Raw genomic sequence first — 23,687 nt, forward strand, 5'->3', positions numbered from 1 at the left:
TTAACACATGAACATTTTAAATAATGAATCTATCATCATGTGATATCATCATTGTACTTTGCTTATCTACAAGTATCTTTTATTTCAAACAGTACTTTCTGCAGTGCCCATGTAATTTTTTGTACTTTTTACAAAACTGAAAGAAAATAGTTTTGCTTTCATAATTATTTTAATGGCCAAGTATACTAATAGCATTGTAATATTGAGTTGTACACTAATGTCAGTTCTGGATTTTAAATCAACTCAAGTTCTAAAATGTTTTTAAAATAAGTAATATAACATATTGTTGATAAAAAACAATATTGCTGTGATTAAATGATGAATTTGGACATGAAAAGAATATGCTATTTAAATGCCCCATTTTTAATAATAATAAATTTATTAATATAAAAAAAGATGTTAAAATATATTAGTAAACATATTCATGCAGGAGCCAAAGACCTTAGCAATCTTGGGGAGAGCCACTGTTTTATTGTATACCTTTCTAATTCTAAAGTGGATAAGTCGGTGAAGACAAGATTCTACTAATTATGAAGAGATTCTGTGTGACTTAAAGTAAAAAGTCTAGCTGCAGATCGTTCATGATGAGAATACTAGAGTGTTATTGGCTTTTGCGCTCTACTGTTGAGGCAGAGCAGGTCTCAATCAATGGTTATCTCGATACTTGCACACGAGTGTAGCGAGAACACCTCTCAAGACATCAGTACAATCTGACACCTGTTAACAATCGAATATCAGTCCTCGTTTACGAACCATGGCATTCCTCACCAGTACCTGATAACTCATACTATGTTACGGTCCAGTTGGCATCAAATGAAGGATCATGCTTTATCTCGCTGAACTGCAGTCGAATTAGCAGTTTCTTTAGGACTAGACTTACATGAATAAAAGTCCGCTCATAATCAGCTCTGCAGTGAACAGTCAAAATTCGCCCCCATTTGCTCTTTTCTATTTTGAAAAGCCATCAATTTCTATGCAAACAATCTGGACACAAGTTCCCATTCTAAGAAAATGTAGTCCACTCTTGCTCCATTTCTCCACTAATTCCTCCAGGTTCTACTAAGACAGTAGCTGTTCACCATCGTGAGTCACATTCAGAGCCTAGTTTTGTGACTCACCCAAAAAACACTATTTTTAATGTGAACATTTCAGCTTAACAACTCGTATAGATGTATTGTTTATTTCACTACCGGGATTGATAATGCTATTACTGTACTGAAGCAAAGTGAAGACTGTGCTTGTGTTTCTTAGCCGAGTAATATACGACTAATACAATACGTGTGAAAGGATCAAAATATCGATGTCTCTAATGAGGTTAAAAGGCATTATCGAGGCACGAGTTACTATCTCGTCTGTGTGCTTTCTTTGGTCCCAACAACCTTACAACCCCGTATGTGCTGCACTCTGTTAACCTGGGGAAAGGGAATACTTCTCCCAGGGTGACGCTTTGGAAACACGAGGTCCTCTTGACTAGTACATGGTTGTCTGGATCATACCGCGTGAAATACTATTGTTAACACGTTGTAAGAAATTTCAGCCTCGCTGTGGAGGTTCATCACCAGTCAGAAAATAAATCGAAACGTCTGTTATTACGTACCCGACAACTGATTGTTTTTACAATTATAAAATTATTGTGTATTATCACAAGTGCCACCACCACCAATGTTAGACTCAGTATGTTTATTGAGAGCCGACCGTCGTGGAAACAACCTTCCGTTTTACCCCTTTAGAACAACATTAAACTTAAAACACTCTAACGCTCTTATTTTTGGTCGTAGAAGTATGCGAGATGTATCATTTAAAAGGCTTAATTAATGCTCGTTCAAACGTTTTTTAGTTTTTTGTTCTAAAGTGTATAACAAGACCATTTATAAAAAAATTACGATTTTCCTGACATCTAAAACGCGTTCAAATGCGTTTCAATTGTTAAAAAATGAGATATCTCCCATAGTTTGACAATTAAAATTACGGTCGTAAAAGAGTTTTAAGTGTAACGTTGTTGTAATGGAGGAAACTCAAGATGACCGCCATCATAGATGGCTTTTAAACTTATCCTTACATCATATTTGAATAGGAATATGTTTCTGATCGGTCGTAGTTATATAACTCATTCACTTTAAAATAGTTATATGTAAATTCTATTTCGTCTGTAATTTGCGTATGTTGTATAGTTATTGTAGATAATTAGTTGTAATATTCAGTTTCTTAGTTTTTGTTATAGTCTAACATAAAAAAATGTTCGAATACAATTGAATTAAGATATGATGGCTATACCTAAAAATATGAATTGCTTCTTTCATTGTTTTTGGGGGAAATTTGCAGAAACGTGACTACAATAGAGGGCCGCTACTCGAGTAGGATCAGATACAAGAGATGTTCGTTCTACTAAGATAGTCCCCCACTATCTAAGCCCAATATAGGCAGCCGTATTACAGCTAACTGGGTCCCTTATCTCTGACAAGGCCGGCCCTTAGACACCAACCGAAATACCCACTTTCAAATAATCAACCCAGTTTTTTTTATAATAGTGGTAAGTGCACGTCGTCGCGATGAGTTTATTCGACACATGTGCTGTCAGATACGTGATCTGATTGGTCGATTTGAATTATCAGAAACGGCAACAATAAACATTATTGTATTAAGATAAGCGAGATAAGGAAGAGTGAGCAAGAACTTTGAATCTGGTTGTAAAGGATACGCTACGAATTCCAAAATAGTTTTTACAGTAATATACGAACAAAGTCGAACAATTAGTCAATTTGAATTTGGAAATTGCAACTTCTGTACTCTGTTACTGTATTCGGAAATTATGGACTAATATAAACGAACGCCATAAAAACGTTACAACATATTTTAATAAACTGTTCAACCGTTTTTAAGTAACTCAATTAGATAGTTTTAAAAAGCTTATTGTATCTATGCTTCTAGAATAGAATATGCTTCTTAACACTCAATTGCTGCAATTCTTGAATTTAATTTTTAAATCATTGTCTTATTTTGTAAAATATGTATTTGACAGTAACTAATTAAGTAGATTCTACTATTGATAATTTGAATTTCTAACTAACTCAGTGATATAGGTACCGTATAGTTCAACTTGTAAGTTCAAAAGTAAAACCGTGAACACATGTAGTTAATAGTTGATTATTGAACATAATGTCATAAACATTTCGGGTTTGTTGTTTTTTTGAGGTACAGTATTAAAATTGTATTATTCCTAATCCTACCAATGTTTCAACTTTCAATATTCAAGAGGTAATATGCAATTCGTGTTTTTTTTATTTATTTACAATCGCAAAGTTTTCCTAAAAAAATGTGTAGTTAGATGGCCCAAGAAAGGTTTGTAACTTAAAAAAAGAAATACATGGATCTGTTCACATTGATTCTTTACTACGCTCTGCCTTTTGCAACACAATTATTGATGATAATAACCACGTAAACTGCCATCAGAATGTGCTGCTGAGCAATATTTGTCGTTGTTTACCGCACATTCAAGTCAGTAGAATTGGAGGAATCTATTGACAATCAAATTGGCTTCTTAGAATTTCTAGGTCACCATTGGAGTTGCAACCCAAATACCGCACCTCCTCTTTCACCAAAAGAAAGTAATTCATGGAAGTGAGGACGGAGACACAACGCTAGAGACCAGTTTAGGTGCTTTTAATATTCCGCCTTTGAAAAGAATAAAAACCCCGCAGGGGAAGGCATTTTGCTTGTGTTTAGGAGAATATAGCGTTATAAATAACACATTTCGCGGTCTTTCTACCTCAGTTTAAATTTGGCCCAGCGGCACGGCGTGGGTCTTCTACAACAACCTTGAAATATATCGATCCTGCTAAGAAAGGTTTGTCGAACCTTTTGTTGGCTTGGGAACTTCAGTGAACGTAAGACTTAGGATCTTACAGCCGTCGCATTCTACCGGAGAACCAAGGATTAGAGGTGCATCGTGCTGTCGAGGATCAAAGAAAGATATTCGCGAGCATAGCACAAGGCTAGGTCTCTTCGACCTACCGACCTGCTCCCTAAAGGTATATGGGAAAAATATCATTGTATATTTGCAGGAAACCATAACAATCTTTTTACAAAGCTGTGATCGAAGCACTGAAAACACCAGTGAGTGATTGGCTCACGGTCTATCTTTTTTATTCTTTGGAAGACTTTCTGAAAAAGCTCTCTCCACTTATCACAGCCAAATTATTACGTACGAGTAAATTGTTAGGGTACTTGTTTATTATTTTGCAACTTAAAAGTTTACGATTGTTGACACCATTTTGTAAATTGAGGTTTTCTAGAATTGGGTTGAACTTGCTTTCTGTACTATTTGCTGTAGTAGCCTACTCGTCAGACTTGAGGGCCCCATACACCTGCGAGTGTGGCTCGCGAGCCGGACCCGCTGATTATTCACCATACACCTACGTATCTTGTTCGCCCAGTTGCAAACATGAGTTTTTCGAAGAAGGTTGCAGCTGCGGTCATGGTTAGATGAGCTAGGTGTATTTAAGAAGAAACGGAAGAAAAGGGATAATGTGGCCAAAGAATTGGTTACTGAGATTTAGTCACACGAATTTATTGAATTTTATTAGGAATGATAGTCGCCAAGACCGTCAGAACTATTTAAGGATGTCAGCTGAAAGTTTTAATATGTTATTGGACAAGGTTAAACCACTTATAACAAAAAAAGACACTGTACTGCGAAACGCTATATCACCAGAGGAACGCCTCACTGCTACTCTCCGTTTTCTGGCTACCGTTTTCCGTCTTCGTCCTCGTCCAAATTGCTCTTGGTCTTTCGAGGCTGCTCCTGCTCTGCGGTGAACTTCATGAGCTCGAAGTACCACAGAGTTGGGGTGTACGTATCATCTGCGGAAGCTCCGCTTCTCGTGCTGTCACGAACCTTCCTCATTTCCTTCCTGAATGCTGCCCTAAGGTTATCAACTTTCCTTTTTGCAAAGTTAGTGTCTGCATTCGGAATTTTTTCTTTCGTAATTTGAAGGAGATGTTCCCAGGCAGTATCCCGTTTAAACTTGTTGGAATACTCCGCACTTCGCACCTTCCACAAACACGGCAAATTTCGATACTCTTCAATAAATGTTGTTAAAAAATCAGGGCTCATAAATAACTTGGAGTCAGCCATGTTAACTCAAAACAAACAAAACACCTTACCCTTGGCGGAACGAGTGGTGCGTAAGGTTAAGCTTGCAGTAGTGAAAACGGAATGAACAGAGTTTTCGGTGGTGGGGGCACGAGTCCGATCCGTAATGCGCCATACACTGGCGAACTGATACCCGAGCCGAGCCGCACAGCAAGCAGTGTCAGATCCGGCTCGGCTCGGCTCTTTATTGTCCATACACTGACGGATTTGGTCCATTTCTAGGCGAGTCGAGCCAGGCTCGTGAGCCAGACTCACAGGTGTATGGGGCCCTTAACTCCTCTTTCGCCCTTTTGGTTTAATAAACACAGGATCTATTTTTTTCTCTTTTTGCACAGCAAACATTATTATTTCTTCAGGATCTATTTATCTAGTATAGATTAGAATATTGTCAGATTACCAACTACATTATATTAAATGTTCCAGAACTGATGTCAGGCCATTTCAGAGCGCAATGTTTGGTAATCTTTGTTATTTTTGTATCCATGTCAGAAGAATACTTTTATATCGAGGAGTCCCAAAATTCACAACTGTATAGCTTACAGCACACCATACATGAACAAAACTAGGTCTCACTACGTTCCCTAAGTAATTAATTTACTACAACTTTTTCATCAGGAGTTGTTTTTATGTTGATTCTAGTAAAACAAAAGTGTTAAAACAAATTCAGAGAAGGGTTAAAATTGTTTGTAGGAAACTTTTTTATTGGTGCCTAACAAAGAATTTACATTTCTTTTTGAAATTATCACAAAATAAAAACAAATATTAAAAACTATGTCTTTCGATATTTTTCTACGACGGACCCAATTACCTTGAGAACGGTAAGTGAGTTTGAAGTGTAAGGCCCTCTGTGGCGAAGCGGCTCGAGGTGGTGGTGACGGGGAGACGGAAGGGGGGCTTCCTACGCCTTTATTTTTGAATTAGTTTCTTCTCCTCTTTATGGGTTTTCAAACTTAAAATCTGTCTTCTATTCTTCATGCAAACATTTTCCACTCAAAATCAGGAAATACCCAAAAACCCAGCAAAATGTGATTTAAACTGTTTTATTTAACTCAAACCTAATTTCCAGCATTAAAAATTTACATTATATTAAAAAAGACACACACGACAATAAACGTATTATATCAAAGTCTGACACGTAAAACTTTTCCTCGATAGGTAATGAAAATGTTGTGTTCGAAATCTCTCTACTTTCTATAGAAAAATAGACAAAGTGAAAATTGCAAGAAACCACATCAGAAATATTGTAAGACATGAATGTATACCAATCAAAAATTATTTTAATATATGCAAAGTCTCAGGAATTTTAGAGTTTAAAAAGAAATTAGCGAATAATTCATTAGACATTTAGGCTAAAACAGCCATGATTTTAAACCCCAGATTGTTCTTTACAAATGGCCAGAGGGATCACAATGTTTACCCTGTCATAAAAACTTACTGTCATACAAATATTTAGATTACATACTTAAATACACTTACATACACATGCATACTACATTGCACATGTTTACACCTCCAGGTGTGACATCAGAGACGTCGTGAGTTTGGGTTATGGAATGGGGGGGGGGGGGGTGTGAAATATAAATACGTGCTAAGTTATTTTGAACATGTATTTTTCATATTAGCCAGTTTCTTTTATGGAGTACAAAAGCAATATAGAAAAGCTTAACTTTAAGCAAGAAATCTATGTGAATTTTTCCCAGAATCAGCGTGATACTGTTTTCCAACCATTCTAATTCATTTTCCAATTGAAAATTATAGAAATTAATTAATTGTGTCTTTTACAATGCATGTATTTACATAAAGTTTCTTTTACAAATTTGCCTGACTTGAAGGTGTTGGTTAAGTATGTCCAAGTCTAAAGTAAAATTTCCAGTAAGATATTTTTAAGCGATACTCGGAATTTAAGTTTTAAATGTTACTTCTTACAATTACGATAGAAATATGAGAAACATATTCGCACGGTGCATCAGTTTATTTTATTTTTAATTCTGTTTCTTTTCATTAAAGTGCATTACAGTTTCTTTAATTTAAAAATAAATGTATACTAGTTATTTTATAACTTAACTCTAAACTGTTATTTAAAATTATAAACCGTTGCCAAAACTTTAAGAACCTTCACCTTTCTGAAGTTCATAATCACCCTCCTATTTGGAATCTAAATGTAGGTAACTAGAAACGATCCATGTGTATTCCTACATTTTGAATAATTTTTAAACAACTATTTGGTTTGCTTTTCATACACAGCCGATATTTGTAAGGGATTGGATATTTACTTATTGGTAATTGCTGAAAGTGTAGCTGTTCGGTTGACTTTAATTATGACGTTGTATAACGGACATATTATACAGGGTGTTTCAGACCACCTCGGCCACAACCTGTATTGACCGAAGTAATTCAAATAGATCATGTATTTCAACTCTAACCTCGCCTTATCAACACCAAAGAGCTCAGAGATTTTGTTTTATTTTCTTTAATCAGTTGTTCTTTTCGTTATTTTGAAACCGTTGTAAATAGGATTTATGACAAACATTAAAATAAATGTTTTATTGATGTTGACCTTTCATTTTTATGTTCTATACGTCATCGGTTGTTATTTGATCATTTCGACTTACGAAATAGTTATAATAAAACTGTAAATGTATAAACGGGTATTTTAAAACGGTTTGGTACACCCAGAAGATTTTTAACATAATTTGCTAAAATAATCAGAGGTCTGAGACCTAAAAAAAGGTATAACGCGGCCTATATTTACACTTTTAAAGTTTCCTAAATCAGCCCCCATACGTCCGAAATTGTCATTTTCGGCTATGTTATAGACAAATAATTACCGAGTTTTTTTTATCAAATGTGGGGACAGATTTGATACAATTCAAATTCGCTTGGCCAATACAGGGGGGCCATGTGGTCTGATAGGCCCAGTGTATATTAAATGAATAAAATTATATTTTGGAACATTTAGAATATCGCCTTCGAGGCGTCTCTACCGTGGAAAGCGCACAGTTGTGTAGAAATCAGAGACTTCATTTTGAAGGCGTTATAATAAATTGGCGTTTATTCTTACTATAAATTAGAGGGTCATAATAATGGTAGTTATTTCACTAATCTGTTATTGTATTGTTTTACAGTAATGAGGGGAGTGGGAACATTTTCATCTGAGGACTAATTAAGCCTTGTATGCATACATAATGACAATCGATAGCTGGTGGTGATCAACAAATCTAAAAGAGTCGACGTTTTTTCCGATTTTAGATATTAAATTTCGATGACTTTCCAGACCAGAGTGTGCCAGCTTTGGCCTAACTCGAGGATCCGGCCCTGTCCCTACCTGGTCTCCCGCGAGGCTCAGACCGCACTGCGTCCTACAAACGTGTCCTTAATCGTCCACTCCTTTCTCTAAACAGCCCTCAATTATTTCTGCCAATCAATGACAAAAGTTTTGTGTGTTCTCAGGACCCTGAAGGTGAGGAGTCTGAGGGCGAGGCCGTACACAACTTCCCGGGACTCGGAGCGTCGGGGATCGCAGCGTTAAGGAATTCGCACCAACCAATTAAGTAATGAACACTTCATCAGTTTTATACATTTACTTAATTAGAGTTTGTATATATTAAATCTGACTAATTAACGTGATTTTCCATGTAAATTCGTATTCTGAGCGAGTTTTTTGGGGCCAAAACATGGGTTTTTGTGTATTTTGTATAATGTCGATTTTCACTTTAAAAGTGTATAATTTACCCAATTTTTTGTAGAAGTATTCTTGTATTATTCATTTGTTTCGTATTAAATGGCACTGTTACATGAGTTGAATGAGGTTGGCGATTTAAAACTCAAAGAATATAGGAAATTAATTGATTTAGAAGACAAGAAAGAAGTATAAAAACATGAATTTGGAGAAAGTTAAAGATAAATTCGGGCTTACAATCATAGCAGAATTGGAAGATTTTAAAGTACATTTACCTAAGAAATTTGTAAGCCTTTTAGATGGAAAAAAGACTACAAAAATGAATAAAAATGATAAATTACACTTGATTGTTACTGGAGAGAAGACTATTAAAGATAAAGAATGTGTTACAATTAACTCTGTAGGATAAAGAATTTTCAAATGATTTCGAAGATTTTTCATTAAAACGGCTTAAGAAATTAGAAGCTAACAATTAACAGTAAAACAGTTATACGAGATTCGGTTATTTTTCATTCGTGATTTACTGTTTGATTTCTCAGATTCATTTATGGTATATGAACAGAATTTTACATCGATTTTCTGACTGTCCCGAAAGTGGTCTAGGATTGGCATATTCATATCTATTTCTATGTGTATACAACAGTGGATAAAATCGTATGTTATAGTCTCCAAAATACGTTTATAGACAGCACTCTCTGTATTTCAGCTTATTTGTTTATGTATGTGGCCCACTGAAGGCTTTTTATAAAAAAAGAATAAAGAACAACTTAACGCCGCGCGTTTGTTACAGCTAAATATTCCATATCGGATATTATTTACAAACATTGCAAACTTGTGTTTATAAATACAAAAATATCCATTTTACAGTTCATCTTACTTTTGTCCCAAATACGTTTTTATAAATAAAGCGCACACTCCTCACTCAGATATATCTTGATATATCACACGCTGCCCGTGGCATGTGTAACCAGGAGATTAGAAATATGCAAAATATCTTTTACAAATCAGATTGAGATTTTTACAACCCAGTTTGTCTTTTTTATTGCTCAATTTGGTCTTTCAATAACCGTTAAATCGTTAGAGGAATTTTACTAAATAAATAAACCGATCGCAAGCCGCATTAGTTTCGGTGGAGGTAGGGTATCGAATCGGTTAAAAGTACGATACTACAAATATTGTACAGCTCCAATTTTTACACTCTTACTACTAACAGTCTGGCACCTAAATAATAGTTATATCACCAATAATAATACTCATACAAGGATGAGGATACTGGTAGGTACCATTTTAAGCCAGAGTCTATCTTTATTTAACTGGCAGACGGTGGTTTCACATAATTTAAACGACGCGACGTGTCTGGCGGATGGTTTTTAATGCGCAATTCCAGTAACATGTGTAAAGCTTTATCGATATACCGATAAAGATATATTTAACCCTTCAATACCCTACCATTTCGACCTCTGTTCGGAGTCTATGCAATGTGCCTATGCAGTGCTTGCCCGGAGGAGTCTATGCGCACAGTCAGCATTGTCCATTTTATACCGCGCCCTCCCCACTTATTCTGTCAGAAGACGTTCTTTACGGTCTGGGAGCGAATTACCACGTTTATACTTTTAGTAAATTATTTTATAAATAATGTTATTTATTAATAAAAACTGTGTTCATAAAGGGATCATTGTCCCCTACATCAAGAAAAGGTGGAGAAGAAAACTCCTTGGTAAACATTTTGTATTGCTCACAAAAGAATGTTTAATTTGAAAACATCGTTTTGGTCGCGTTGTTTTGTAATATTTTATGTGTTTTATAGAACGCAGGCCAACGTTAATAGTCATTGTTATTTTTACACGCACTGCTGTTATAGTTGTGTTTGTAAGGAGGGTGGATATTATAATGGATTAAATAGGACGTATACTGTTAATAAGGCACACAACACGTCTGGTAATGGCTTAGGACTTGTAAATCGTTCAGCTCATAATCTTTGTATATCAAAGTAGGATGTGATAAACTAAATTTGTATGATATCAATGACCCTTGGTCGTATAGGAGGATAGACTGTTGATGTATGTAGTAAATGCATACCGAATAGACCAAGTTGCAAATCACTAAAAGATGAGGCAAGATTTCTATCTTGATGTTGTGTTGTCTTGAGACTAATTACAAGAAAAAAGAAAAAAGTCTAACCTAGAACAAAAATTGCGTCCATTTACATTTTTTGGCCATTGAACATTAGTAGTACATATAATTTTATACATAAGGTTTACGTAAATGTGAATTCAAAATGAATTTACGACACAGAGATAAAATATTAAGTGTAACAAATGGATTTCCCTTAAAATGTAATTTATGATTTAAGAATTCCCTTCCCAAAAGGCGTGTGAATTTTTTTGGGAGGACATTATTTGTATATATACCTTTTTAGCTTTCGTCATCCTAAATTCACTATTTCATCCGATTTTTATAAACCTCATGTATGAAATTACGTCGACTGATTACGTAGTGTGCAATGTTAAACCCCGGTATAACAATCAGAGTTGGGCTGGTCACCACAACTCCTCAGCGCCTTTCCAGTAGGCTACACGGAATAAAGATTGGAGTTGGGCTGGCCACCACAACTCTGAGGCTCTACCTATAGGCTAAAACAGTATGGCAATTAGAGTTGGATGGTCACCACAACTATTCAGGGCCTTTCCTATAAGCTACACCGAATAAAGCTAAGATATGGGCTGGCCACCACAACTCTGAAGCTCTACCTGTAGGCTAAAACAGTATAGCAATTAGAGTTGGGCTGGTCACCACAACTCTTCAGGGCCTTTCCTGTAAGCTACACCGAATAAAGATTAGAATTGGGCTGGCCACCACAACTCTTCGAAGCTCTACCTGTAAGCTAAAACAGTATGGCAATTAGAGTTGGGCTGGTCACCACAACTCCCCGGGGCCTTTCCTGTAGGCTACATGGAATAAAGATTGGGGTTGGGCTGGTCACCACAACTCTGAGGCTCTATCTGTAAGCTAAGACAGTATGGCAATTAGAGTTGTTGGGCTGGTCACCACAAATCCTCGGGGCCTTTCCTGTAAGCTACACCGAATAAAGATTAGAGTTGGGCTGGCCACCACAACTCATCGAAGCTCTACCTGTAAGCTAAGACAGTATGGCAATTACAGTTGGGCTGGTCACCACAAATCCTCAGGGCCTTTCCTGTAGGCTACATGGAATAAAGATTGGAGTTGGGCTGGTCACCACTACTCTTCAGGGCCTTTCATATAAGCTAAACCGAATAAAGATTAGAGTTGGGCTAGCCACCACAACTCTTCGAAGCTCTACCTGTAAGCTAAGACAGTATGGCAATTAGAGTTGGGCTACTCACCACAACTCTTCAGGGCCTTCCCTATAAGCTACACCGAATAAAGATTAGAATTGGGCTGGCCACCACAACTCTTCGAAGCTCTACCTGTAAGCTAAGACAGTATGGCAATTAGAGTTGGGCTGGTCACCACAACTCCCCGGGGCCTTTCCTGTAGGTTACACGGAATAAAGATTAGAGTTGGGCTGGCCACCACAACTCTTCGAAGCTCTACCTGTAAGCTAAGACAGTATGGCAATTAGGGTTGGGCTGGTCACCACAACTCCTCGGGGCCTTTCCTGTAGGCTAAACGGAAGAAAGATTGGAGTTGGGCTTGCCACCACAACTCTGATGCTCTACCTGTAGGTCAAAACAGTATAGCAATTAGAGTTGGGCTGGTCACCACAACTCTTTAGATCCTTTCCAGTAGGCTAAACGGATTAAAAATTGGAGTTGGGTTGGCCACCACAACTCTAAAGCTCTACCTGTATGCTAAATCAGTATGGCTATTAGAGTTGGGCTGGTCAGCATAACTCCTCGAGGCTTGTCTTACAGGCTACATGGAATAAAGATTGGAGTTTGGCTGGCCACCACAACTCTGAGGCTGTACCTGTACGCTAAAATAGTATAGAAATTAGAGTTGGGCTGGTCACCACAATTCTTCAAGGTCTTTCCTATAAGCTACACCGAATAAATAATAGATTTGGGCTGGCCACCACAGCTCTTCTAAGCTCTACCTGTAAGCTAAGACAGTATGGTATTTAGAGTTGGGCTGGCCACCACATCTCCTTGGGGCCTTTCCTATAGGCTACACGGAATAAAAATTGGAGTTGGACTGGCCACCACAACTATGAGGCTCTACCTGTAGGCTAAAACGGTATGGCAATTAGAGTTGGGCTGGTCACCACAACCCTTCAGGGCCTTTCCTGTAAGCTACTCCGAATAAAGATTAGAGTTGGACTGGCCACCACAACTCTTCGAAGCTCTACCTGTAAGCTAAGACAGTATGGCAATTAGAGTTGGGCTAGTCACTAACCCTCCTAGTGGTCTTTCCTGTAGGCTAAGCGGAATAAAGATTGGAGTTGGGCTGGCCACCACAACTCTTCGCTACCTGTAAGCTAAAACAGTATAGCAGTTAGAGTTGGGCTGGCCACCACAACTCTGAAGCTCTACCTGTAAGCTAAGACAGTATGGCAATTAGAGTTGGGCTGGCCACCACAACTATGAGGCTCTACCTGTAGGCTAAAACAGTATGGCAATTAGAGTTGTTGGGCTGGTCACCACAATTCCTCGGGGCCTTTCATGTAGGCTACACGGAATAATGATTAGAGTTGGGCTGGCCACCACAATTCTTCAAGGTCTTTCCAATAAGCTACACCGAATAAAGATTAGAGTTGGGCTGGCCACGACAACTCTTTAGGCTCTACCTGTAGGCTAAAACAGTATAGCAATTAGAGTTGGGCTGGTCACCACAACTCTTCAAGGCCTTTCCTATAAGCTACACCGAATAAAGATTGGAGTTGGACTGGCCACCACAACTCTGAGGCTCTATCTGTAAGCTAAGACAGTATGGCAATTAGAGTTGTTGGGCTGGTCACCACAACTCTTCGGGTCCTTTCATGTAGGCTACACGGAATAAAGATTGGAGTTGGGCTGGCCACCACAACTCTGAGGCTATACCTGTAGGCTAAAACAGTATAGCAATTAGTGTTGGGCTGGTCACCACAACTCTTCAGGGCCTTGCCTATAAGCTACACTGAATAAAAATTAGAGTTGGGCTGGCCACCACAACTCTTCGCTACCTGTATGCTAAAACAGTATGACAATTAATGTTGGGCTGGTCACCACAACTCCTCGGGGCCTTTCCTGTAGGTTACACGGAATAAAGATTAGAGTTGGGGTGGCCACCACAACTCTTCGAAGCTCTACCTGTAAGCTAAGACAGTATGGCAATTAGGGTTGGGCTAGTCACCACAACTCCTAGCGGCCTTTCCTGTAGGCTAAACGGAAGAAAGATTGGAGTTGGGCTTGCCACCACAACTCTGATGTTCTACCTGTAGGTCAAAACAGTATAGCAATTAGAGTTGGGCTGGTCACCACAACTCTTTAGATCCTTTCCAGTAGGCTAAACGGATTAAAAATTGGAGTTGGGTTGGCCACCACAACTCTAAAGCTCTACCTGTAGGCTAAAACAGTATGGCTATTAGAGTTGGGCTGGTCAGCATAACTCCTCGAGGCTTGTCTTATAGAGTACATGGAATAAATATTGGAGTTTGGCTGGCCACCACAACTCTGAGGCTGTACCTGTACGCTAAAATAGTATAGAAATTAGAGTTGGGCTGGTCACCACAATTCTTCAAGGTCTTTCCTATAAGCTACACCGAATAAATAATAGAGTTGGACTGGCCACCACAACTCTGAGGCTCTACCTGTAGGCTAAAACAGTATGGCAATTAGAGTTGAGCTGGTCACCTCAACCCTTCAGGGCCTTCCCTGTAAGCTATACCGAATAAAGATTAGAGTTGGGCTGGCCACCACAACTCTGAGGCTCTACCTGTAAGCTAAGACAGTATGGCAATTAGAGTTGGGCTGGCCACCACAACTATGAGGCTCTACCTGTAGGCTAAAACAGTATGGCAATTAGAGTTGGGCTGGCCACCACAACTCTTCGAAGCTCTACCTGTAAGCTAAGACAGTATGGCAATTAGAGTTGGGCTGGCCACCACAACTCTGAGGCTGTACCTGTACGCTAAAATAGTATAGAAATTAGAGTTGGGCTGGTCACCACAATTCTTCAAGGTCTTTCCTATAAGCTACACCGAATAAATAATAGAGTTGGACTGGCCACCACAACTCTGAGGCTCTACCTGTAGGCTAAAACAGTATGGCAATTAGAGTTGAGCTGGTCACCTCAACCCTTCAGGGCCTTCCCTGTAAGCTATACCGAATAAAGATTAGAGTTGGGCTGGCCACCACAACTCTGAGGCTCTACCTGTAAGCTAAGACAGTATGGCAATTAGAGTTGGGCTGGCCACCACAACTATGAGGCTCTACCTGTAGGCTAAAACAGTATGGCAATTAGAGTTGGGCTGGCCACCACAACTCTTCGAAGCTCTACCTGTAAGCTAAGACAGTATGGCAATTAGAGTTGGGCTTTTCACCACAACTCCTCGGGGCCTTTCCTGTAGGCTAAACGGAATAAAGATTGGTAACCAGCCCAACTTTAATATTTATTCTGTTTAACTTACAGGAAGTGTCTCGGAGTGTTATACTGACCAGTGTGCAACTCTAATTGCCTTACTGTTGAGCGTACAGGTCAATACCCTGCCTGTAAGCTGGATTAATCAAACAATCAGAGTTGAGCTGGACACTAGAACTTATCAAGGGCCTTCCTGGGAATTAGAGCAGTAAGGCCATTAGAGTTTGACTAGTCTCCGCAACTCTCGGAGGGCGCTCCTGTAAGTTAAACCGAATAAAGGTAAGAGTCGGGCTGGTTATCACAGCCTTGAACCCCAACCTTTCTGTAAACTAAAACAGAAGAACAATCAAAGTTGGGCTGGTCACCACAATACCTCGAGGCTCTGCCTTTAAGCTTAAACAGTATGGCCACTAGAGTTTGGCTAGTTACCACAACGAGGAGCTTCCTGCGTAGCTTACAGGTAAAGCCCCGGGAATTGTAGTGAACAACCCAACCCTGATTGTTATTCTACTGTAGCTTTCAGGAAGGGCCTCGAAGTGTTGTGGTCACCAGCCCAATTTTGAGTATTATACTGCTTAAGCTTACAGGAAGGGACGCAGAGAGTTGTGGTGACCAACCCAGCTCTAATTTTCATACTGTTTTAGCTTACAGGTAGAGACTCGAAGAGCTGTGGTGCGCAACTCAAATCTTTATTCGGTTTACCCTACAAGAAGGGTCCAGAGTTAACGTTATGGTAACGAGCGCAACTCTTATCTTTATTCTGTTTAACTCACAGGAAGTCCCTCGGACCGTGGTGACCAGCCCAACTTTAATTGCCATACAGTTTAGTATAGAGGTAGGAGCCCTTCCTGTAAGCTAGAGCAGTCAAACATATACGTATGTCACTATAGATAGGTCACACAGCTTCAATTAATTTGATACAAATACGTATGGACAGGAATCAAATCTTGGCGTGTGGTGTGGTGAAATATATGTATGTCACTATAGATCGGTAACACCGCTTCAATTAATTTGATACAAATACGTATGGATAGGAATCAAATCTTGGCGTGTGGTGAAAGCATATGACGTATGTCACTATAGATAGGTAACACCGCTTCAATTAATTTGATACAAATACGTATGGACAGGAATCAAATCTTGGCGTGTGGTGAAATATATGTATGTCACTATAGATCGGTAACACCGCTTCAATTAATTTGATACAAATACGTATGGACAGGAATCAAATCTTGGCGTGTGGTGAAATACATATGTATGTCACTATAGATAGGTAACACCGCTTCAATTAATTTGATACAAATACGTATGGACAGGAATCAAAAGTTTGTTTTAATTCTTGACAGTTCTTGTAAAGCAATAAACTACCAGGTACAGCTGACGTATAAAAGTCCACAGGTATATACTGTATATTGTACCAGCGATTGATCAGAGCTGATTGTCACTTTACTATCAATACTACAATTTATACGTTATTAAGCGTAACAGCGTAATAGTATATTTACGTAATAGCGAAAACAAATTAGTAACGCTAGACTACGTTAGAAACTGTAACATTATAGCGCATGATTATTGTTTATGTATACACATTTATTTATTAGTACTGTATAATACTTTGTTCCACAGGGAGTAATATACTGCTGTTTGAAGTTTATTTAAAATACTCATTATTTATTTAGAGTAAAAGGCGGCTGTTAGTATTTACTACCTTCCTAAATAAGCTGTATGACTTCATTGGAAGCATCACTAGAGTGAATGGTGTTCAGTTAGAAACACAAACGTACAGCCAGGTCAGTCTTGGAAAGCAGGATCGGTAGTACACCTGTACATTGCAAAAGCGTGGACTCGAGTCTAATCTGCAGAAACGAAAAAAACGTTTCCAAACACTTCTGAAAGACTGTTTATAAACATGTTTTATTGCAGGCATAAATGCAGCTTTAGTACGAGCATAACCTGTAATTTTATTGCCTCATTGTTCCTGCGTACCGTACTCGTATACCACCGATATGTGGCCTATTCCGGCTACATTTTATGTTCTATGCAACATTACTCTGTCTTAATGGGCAGCTCACATTACGATCTTTTTATCTGTCGTTGATTTATTTACGACTGTTTCATTGTTCGTTTGCTTCCCATCATCGTCTTCGTCAAAACCGGCATAGTATATTTATTCTGAGCATTTTGAAAATAATTTGTTACTTTAGTGCCGCAGCTCCGCTATATGTGTCTGTTCGTATTTTGGCCTAATTGTATGTTGTACTTAACGTGTTTGTAAAAGACAGTGAGTGGTGTTCAGAAGTTCTCAAGGTATATTCATCATTATTTATTTGTCTTGGATTGGTTTAGTGTTAATAATTGGTTTGGGGTTCTGCTTTATTATCATGCATCAGTACTTCCTTCGTTCATTTCGTCATTGTTCTGAGCACCGGCATTATTTGTTTACTTCCAGCATTTTGAAAATAATGTGTTATCTTAGTGCCGCAGCTCCGCTATATGTGTCTGTTTGTATTTTTGCTTAATTGTATGTTGTACTTAACTTGTTTGTAAAAGACAGTGAGTGGTGTTCAGAAGTTCTCAAGGTATATTCATCATTATTTATTTGTATTGATTGATTTAGTGTTAATAATTGTTTTGGGTGTTTGGGGTGTGAAATAAACCAAGTATTATTGGTTTATTTCAACTTGTTACAATGATTTAGTAAAAACGTTTTGTATGATCAATGATAAAACGTACCGGAGCTACAGTTTATTGATCAACTGTTATGTTCATTATTTTTACAAATTTTAAGTCATGATCAATCAAAAATTAGGACGTACTATAACATGATGTACTGTATACGTTGCCACGTATTAAACGTCACATAAATAAATCTTTTTTCGGATATGTGTATGATTTTAATATTGTAATTTAAATGTATTTTCTCTATATTTCGTTTCTTTCCTACCATAATCTATTGAGAGTATCTTCTATTTTTTTTTTTTTTTTCATTTTAAAAATTTCTTCGTCCAGCGCGTACAGAGAGGTTCGGAGGGTGTGAGGTGTGAGGTGCGACAATGAGACGGTGCACACACCGATACTGCTAACTGTCGAGACGGCTGGTTACCCCAGACCAAATGTAGGCCTATGGCTGACAAAGAGGTTGCGGCAAGTAGGGCGCGCTGCTCGGCGCGACTGAGTCAAGGCCGAAATTTGGATAGCAGCGGGCCCGGCAACCTCGTCCTGTCCGTCCGTCTGTCCGTGTCCGCGCCTACAGTCCGTAGTCCACTGTCCGTCCACTGGCTACTAACACGTCCATAGATATGTCTGCAGTGACAATATTAGATTAATGCTTCGATGCACACTCGATCTTTTCAAAGGTATGATAAAATTTCATTTAAGGAGGGAAACATAGTATTAATGTAATAACACAAATTTGTTGTCGTCGAGTGTTCGACTCTCTGTTTAGAATCCATACTGATGTCCCGTGTAGAATTTCTCTTCCTTGTGAAGTAAGTGTATGTATGTGGTTGAAAGCTGTTTTCAATCAAGTTCACCTTTACCCATCTTAGAGATTCGCCGAGCGCTCTTTTAGAAGTTTAAGGGGATACCTGACTGACAGTGCATTTAATCGTTTTTTTGTTTGTGTTATTAGTTCGTAGAGCAGTAGTCCAGGTACTACTTCTAGTATAAACTCGTCTTATCTTATCAGTGATAAACGCGCGCCGTTTATCTTTTGCCTGTAATGAAACCTACTTAGTTTTTCTTGTTCAATAAAGCGTGATGAGTTGATTTGGGCTTGGGCTTTGCAAGCTCGAGTTATTTTTTTTTATAAAAGAGCAAGCAGCGCAAAGCGCTGCGCAGCGGGCAAGCATCGCGTGATCTGAGTTTTGAATAGGCAAGCTAGGGTCTTTTGTGCTGGCCCTTAAACGAAAAAGACCCGTTTAAGTAGAGATGTTGTAAGTGTAAATCCTACCTTAACCGGTGGGCCAGGACAGAATGGATGTCTTATAGGAGATGTATTCGGTGTCGGAGACGTTCTATCAGTATTGTCCATCTCCTACTCAACAGAATTTCCTACCTCAATCGTATTCTAATTGATATTATCCTCGCATGTGCCTAAGACCTGCAGGAAGAGGTAGAATGAGGCTAAAAAGAAGATCGGCATATCGTAAAAAAAAATAAACAAATCTTCTTAGGCAAAAGCGTTGATCGTTTAAAACCCGCTCCGTAGCTGGCAGATGGCGTTTGTATCTGGTGGGTTTCTACATGAAAATCTATAAATCATAACTGAATATAGCGATATATATTATATCAGGTTTACGATGTTGTTTTTAATACAATTTTCAACAAATATTTTTCATTATCTTACAAAGTGCAAAACAACGAAAATAAGGCATTAATAACTTTCGTTTTATATGAATAAAACACAAATTACATCTATACATGTAGATAACTAATCCAGGGACGAACTCATTCATACATAAGAAACAGTTTATCATATTTAAAATGAACTACTGACTATTGATGATTTTGAAAGATAATAATGTCGCCGTAACGTGTCACAATAACAGAGCCACGACGTTTCGAGAACCGGTACCTTATTTCTTCTTCAAGTGTCAAATTCTAAATCGTAATACAACGGTTTAATTTTTGCGTGTGTAATTCTGCTTTGGATTTGAACCCTGAAGAACAGGGCAAATGGCAGTTATTAAAGCGTCGTGCTTCTGTTGATGCAAGTAGACGATGGTCTGTATTACTGCTATCCTTTCGGTTTATCATATATTCAAATGTGGTTCCCACAGTATACGGTGCCAACCGTGGCACACACACGAGTGTAGACGGCTCAAGTCTCCAAATAAGCGGACATCAACATTAGGCACCATGCTTGATAAGATGTTTTAATATATCACGTTCAGTAACGCTACTAATCATTGGGCACAATACATCTGGCATTAAAAACTTTATTTAATCTTACTGGCGGTCTTGATTATTTCAGTGAAATTAATTCAAGTTGTTTCGCTGATTTAATGAAAATCCATACAACATTTTAATTACGATTCATATCCAAATTCAACGGTAAAGGTTTCTGAAGTGAAGAATTTTGTAAAATGCAGTGCATCTTAGTATGGGTTTCGCATAACGCTTTTGTCAACATTTAATGCCAAAGGTTTCGCCCAAGAATTGTTTGGGGGCCGTATGTGTATTTGGAACTGTGAGTAGTATCATAATTGTAGTCAACAGTAGGGCTATAGTAGAGGTGTCCAGTGAAGGGAAGGGAAGGAAGCGTACAGCCAGTAGGGCAAGGGCATACGGAACATCCCGGTACAGGGCCGCCCGCCATCTAGCCTCGCCTTCGCCCCCCGTGCCCTCGCCCCCTTCCCCACGTCTGTTTTAACTCGATTTTTTATATTCTAATTTCATACTCTGTATTAAACTCTTTCATTTCGTACAATTCCTGTTAGTCTTTGATTTTGAGTCGGTTTATACCGCTGACTTGAATTGTTTTTATCTGTAAATGGAGTGTTAGAATCTATAATAGAAAGTTATAGTCTAAAACTACATGCCATTAACACAGTTTAATCTACTGCCTAAATTTTTATTTCGCGACAACTTTACTAATACCACAGCATATTCTGGTACTCATTAGAAAACAATGACACGTCATCTCAATAGGCCTTATTAATCCTGCAGTGTCATGAAGTGGAATAAAACTAAAATTGGGTCGATGTGAATCTTTCTCTCCCGATATATAACTGTGAAGTGCCGATTTAACACGAGGCTTCCAAGGAAGTGAAACGAAAGTACGCTGTAAGTTCCGAATAAATTAACCTTCGAATTAGTTCGAGACAGGCTTCTCACATAATTTAACCTGGGAGAGTTTGCCAATATCCATTAACGGATAATTCAATATCAGTATCTTTAGTGTGGATATAACTAAAAAAAAAAACTCCAAAGAGCTTCGGAGGAGCTTCCAAAGAACCATGGAATGGTTTTCTTTTCGACTATTACTATACCTCAATATATTGATTTTGTCGTAGATATTTTCCAACGGAATCAATAAATTAGATGGAAATAACTTTCGTCGACTTTACCGCCAAAGTGAGCACAAACAAACCCCTGGGTAGAAGACCGAAGACCAGATGTTCTGGTCACGACCGTGGATGTCGAAGGAAAGTAGGAAGCGGGAGAAACCCTTGACAGCACAGCTGCCCTCGCTCCCGCGGTGGCGGGAAAAGTGCCGCTTTCTCCCGCGCTTTCATGCCCCCACACCACGGGTTTCTTCTGATTACATAACTTTACCGGGGAGAATGAACGCTTGTGCAACACTCTTGCTGTCTCCGCGCCCTTTGGCTTTGTCGACGTAAAGCCAGGCTCTGGCCGGTGAAGCGTGGTCGTGACGAATATAAGTACAGTACAGCAAAGCGGCCTTCTATTTTTCATACTCACTCACTGCTCGTTGCCAGAAACGAAAGGCAGTAGCCGCAATCACTATTTGGATTAATGTTTCCTCTTATCTGAAAAATGTCACAAATTGAACTATTCGATCAAGTGTGAACGACATTTACCATGTTACTGTAAGTGAAGTGGGGGTTTTGATCATGATGTAATTGTCCCAAAATGTTCATATCTCCCAATATGGCATTTAGTGGTAATCAGAAGCCCCCCTGTGTTGTATTAGGTAAACTGATTTGTGAGTATAGTAATGTGATTTTTAGTTCCTAGACTAAGCCTTTGATGTAAATTCCAAAAGCGTGTAAAATACGTATACGAGTTATTTGAAGTCGGACTATACATAGACTAGCACGGTTTACGACATCCTGAGAAACAGAGAAAACTACGAGGAACGGGCTATTACTGAGTCCAGTAGCCTACATAGTTGTTAAGTCTACTGTATCGTTTTTGGTGCCTAACCTTGGGTCAATTGGGGTCAATTGTTATAAAGATATAGCTCAGTGTACGACTAATCCAGAGAAACAGAGAACACTGTGAGTAACGGGCTATTACTGAGTCCAGTAGCCTACATAGTTGTTAAGTCTACTGTATCGTTTTTGCTGCCTAACCTTGGGTCAATTGGGGTCAATTGTTATAAAGATATAGCTCAGTGTACGACTAATCCAGAGAAACAGAGAACACTGTGAGTAACGGGCTATTACTGAGTCCAGTAGCCTACATTGTTGTTAAGTCTACTGTATCATTTTTGGTGCATAACCTGGGCCAATTGGGGTCAATTGTTATAAAGATATAGCTCATTGTACGACTAATCCAGAGAAACAGAGAAAACTGTGAGTAAAGGGCTATTACTGAGTCCAGTAGCCTACACAGTTGTTATGTCTACTGTATCGCTTTTGGTGCCTAACCTTGGGTCAATTGGTGTCATTTGTTATAAAGATATAGCTCAGTGTACGACTAATCCAGAGAAACAGAGAAAACCGTGAGTAAAGGGCTATTACTGAGTCCAGTAGCCTACATTGTTGTTATGTCTACTGTATCGCTTTTGGTGCCTAACCTTGGGTCAATTGGTGTCATTTGTTATAAAGATATAGCTCAGTGTACGACTAATCCAGAGAAACAGAAACAGAGAAAACTGTGAGTAAAGGGCTATTACTGAGTCCAGTAGCCTACACAGTTGTTATGTCTACTGTATCGCTTTTGGTGCCTAACCTTGGGTCAATTGGTGTCATTTGTTATAAAGATATAGCTCAGTGTACGACTAATCCAGAGAAACAGAGAAAACTGTGAGTAACGGGCTATTACTGAGTCCAGTAGCCTACACAGTTGTTAAGTCTACTGTATCGTTTTTGGTGCCTAACCTTGGGTCAATTGGGGTCAATTGTTATAAAGATATAGCTCAGTGTACGACTAATCCAGAGAAACAGAGAAAACTGTGAGTAACGGGCTATTACTGAGTCCAGTAGCCTACACAGTTGTTAAGTCTACTGTATCGTTTTTGGTGCCTAACCTTGGGTCAATTGGGGTCAATTGTTATAAAGATATAGCTCAGTGTACGACTAATCCAGAGAAACAGAGAAAACTGTGAGTAACGGGCTATTACTGAGTCCAGTAGCCTACACAGTTGTTAAGTCTACTGTATCGTTTTTGGTGCCTAACCTTGGGTCAATTGGGGTCAATTGTTATAAAGATATAGCTCAGTGTACACTAATCCAGAGAAACATACAAAACTAACAGGCTATTACTGAGTCCAGTAGCCTACATAGTTGTTAATTAAGCCTACTACAAGAACGTTGCCAGGAAAATTTGTTTGGGGGTTTGGTCAAGACGACTGATATTTTCCTTTAGTGGGCAGAAAGTAAGGCATTCAACCACTCATTCCGCATT

General features: G+C 38.7%; 1 protein-coding gene across 2 annotated transcripts in view; it reads left to right on the forward strand.

Moving 5' to 3' along the window:
- LOC124368901 (protein roadkill) overlaps window positions 1-23,687 on the forward strand; it is a 131,833-nt gene that overhangs the window by 13,325 nt on the left and 94,821 nt on the right. Inside the window, exon 2 of one of the 2 annotated variants that reach the window (XM_046826416.1) lies at window positions 8,603-8,703. The gene's annotated coding sequence lies outside the window, so the exon portion shown is untranslated. Of the gene's footprint in view, window positions 1-8,602; window positions 8,704-23,687 lie in introns of those variants that run through there. The other variant, XM_046826417.1, reaches the window with a different exon arrangement.

The sequence above is a fragment of the Homalodisca vitripennis genome, chromosome X (genome assembly GCF_021130785.1).
Source record: "Homalodisca vitripennis isolate AUS2020 chromosome X, UT_GWSS_2.1, whole genome shotgun sequence".
NCBI lineage: Eukaryota > Metazoa > Arthropoda > Insecta > Hemiptera > Cicadellidae > Homalodisca > Homalodisca vitripennis.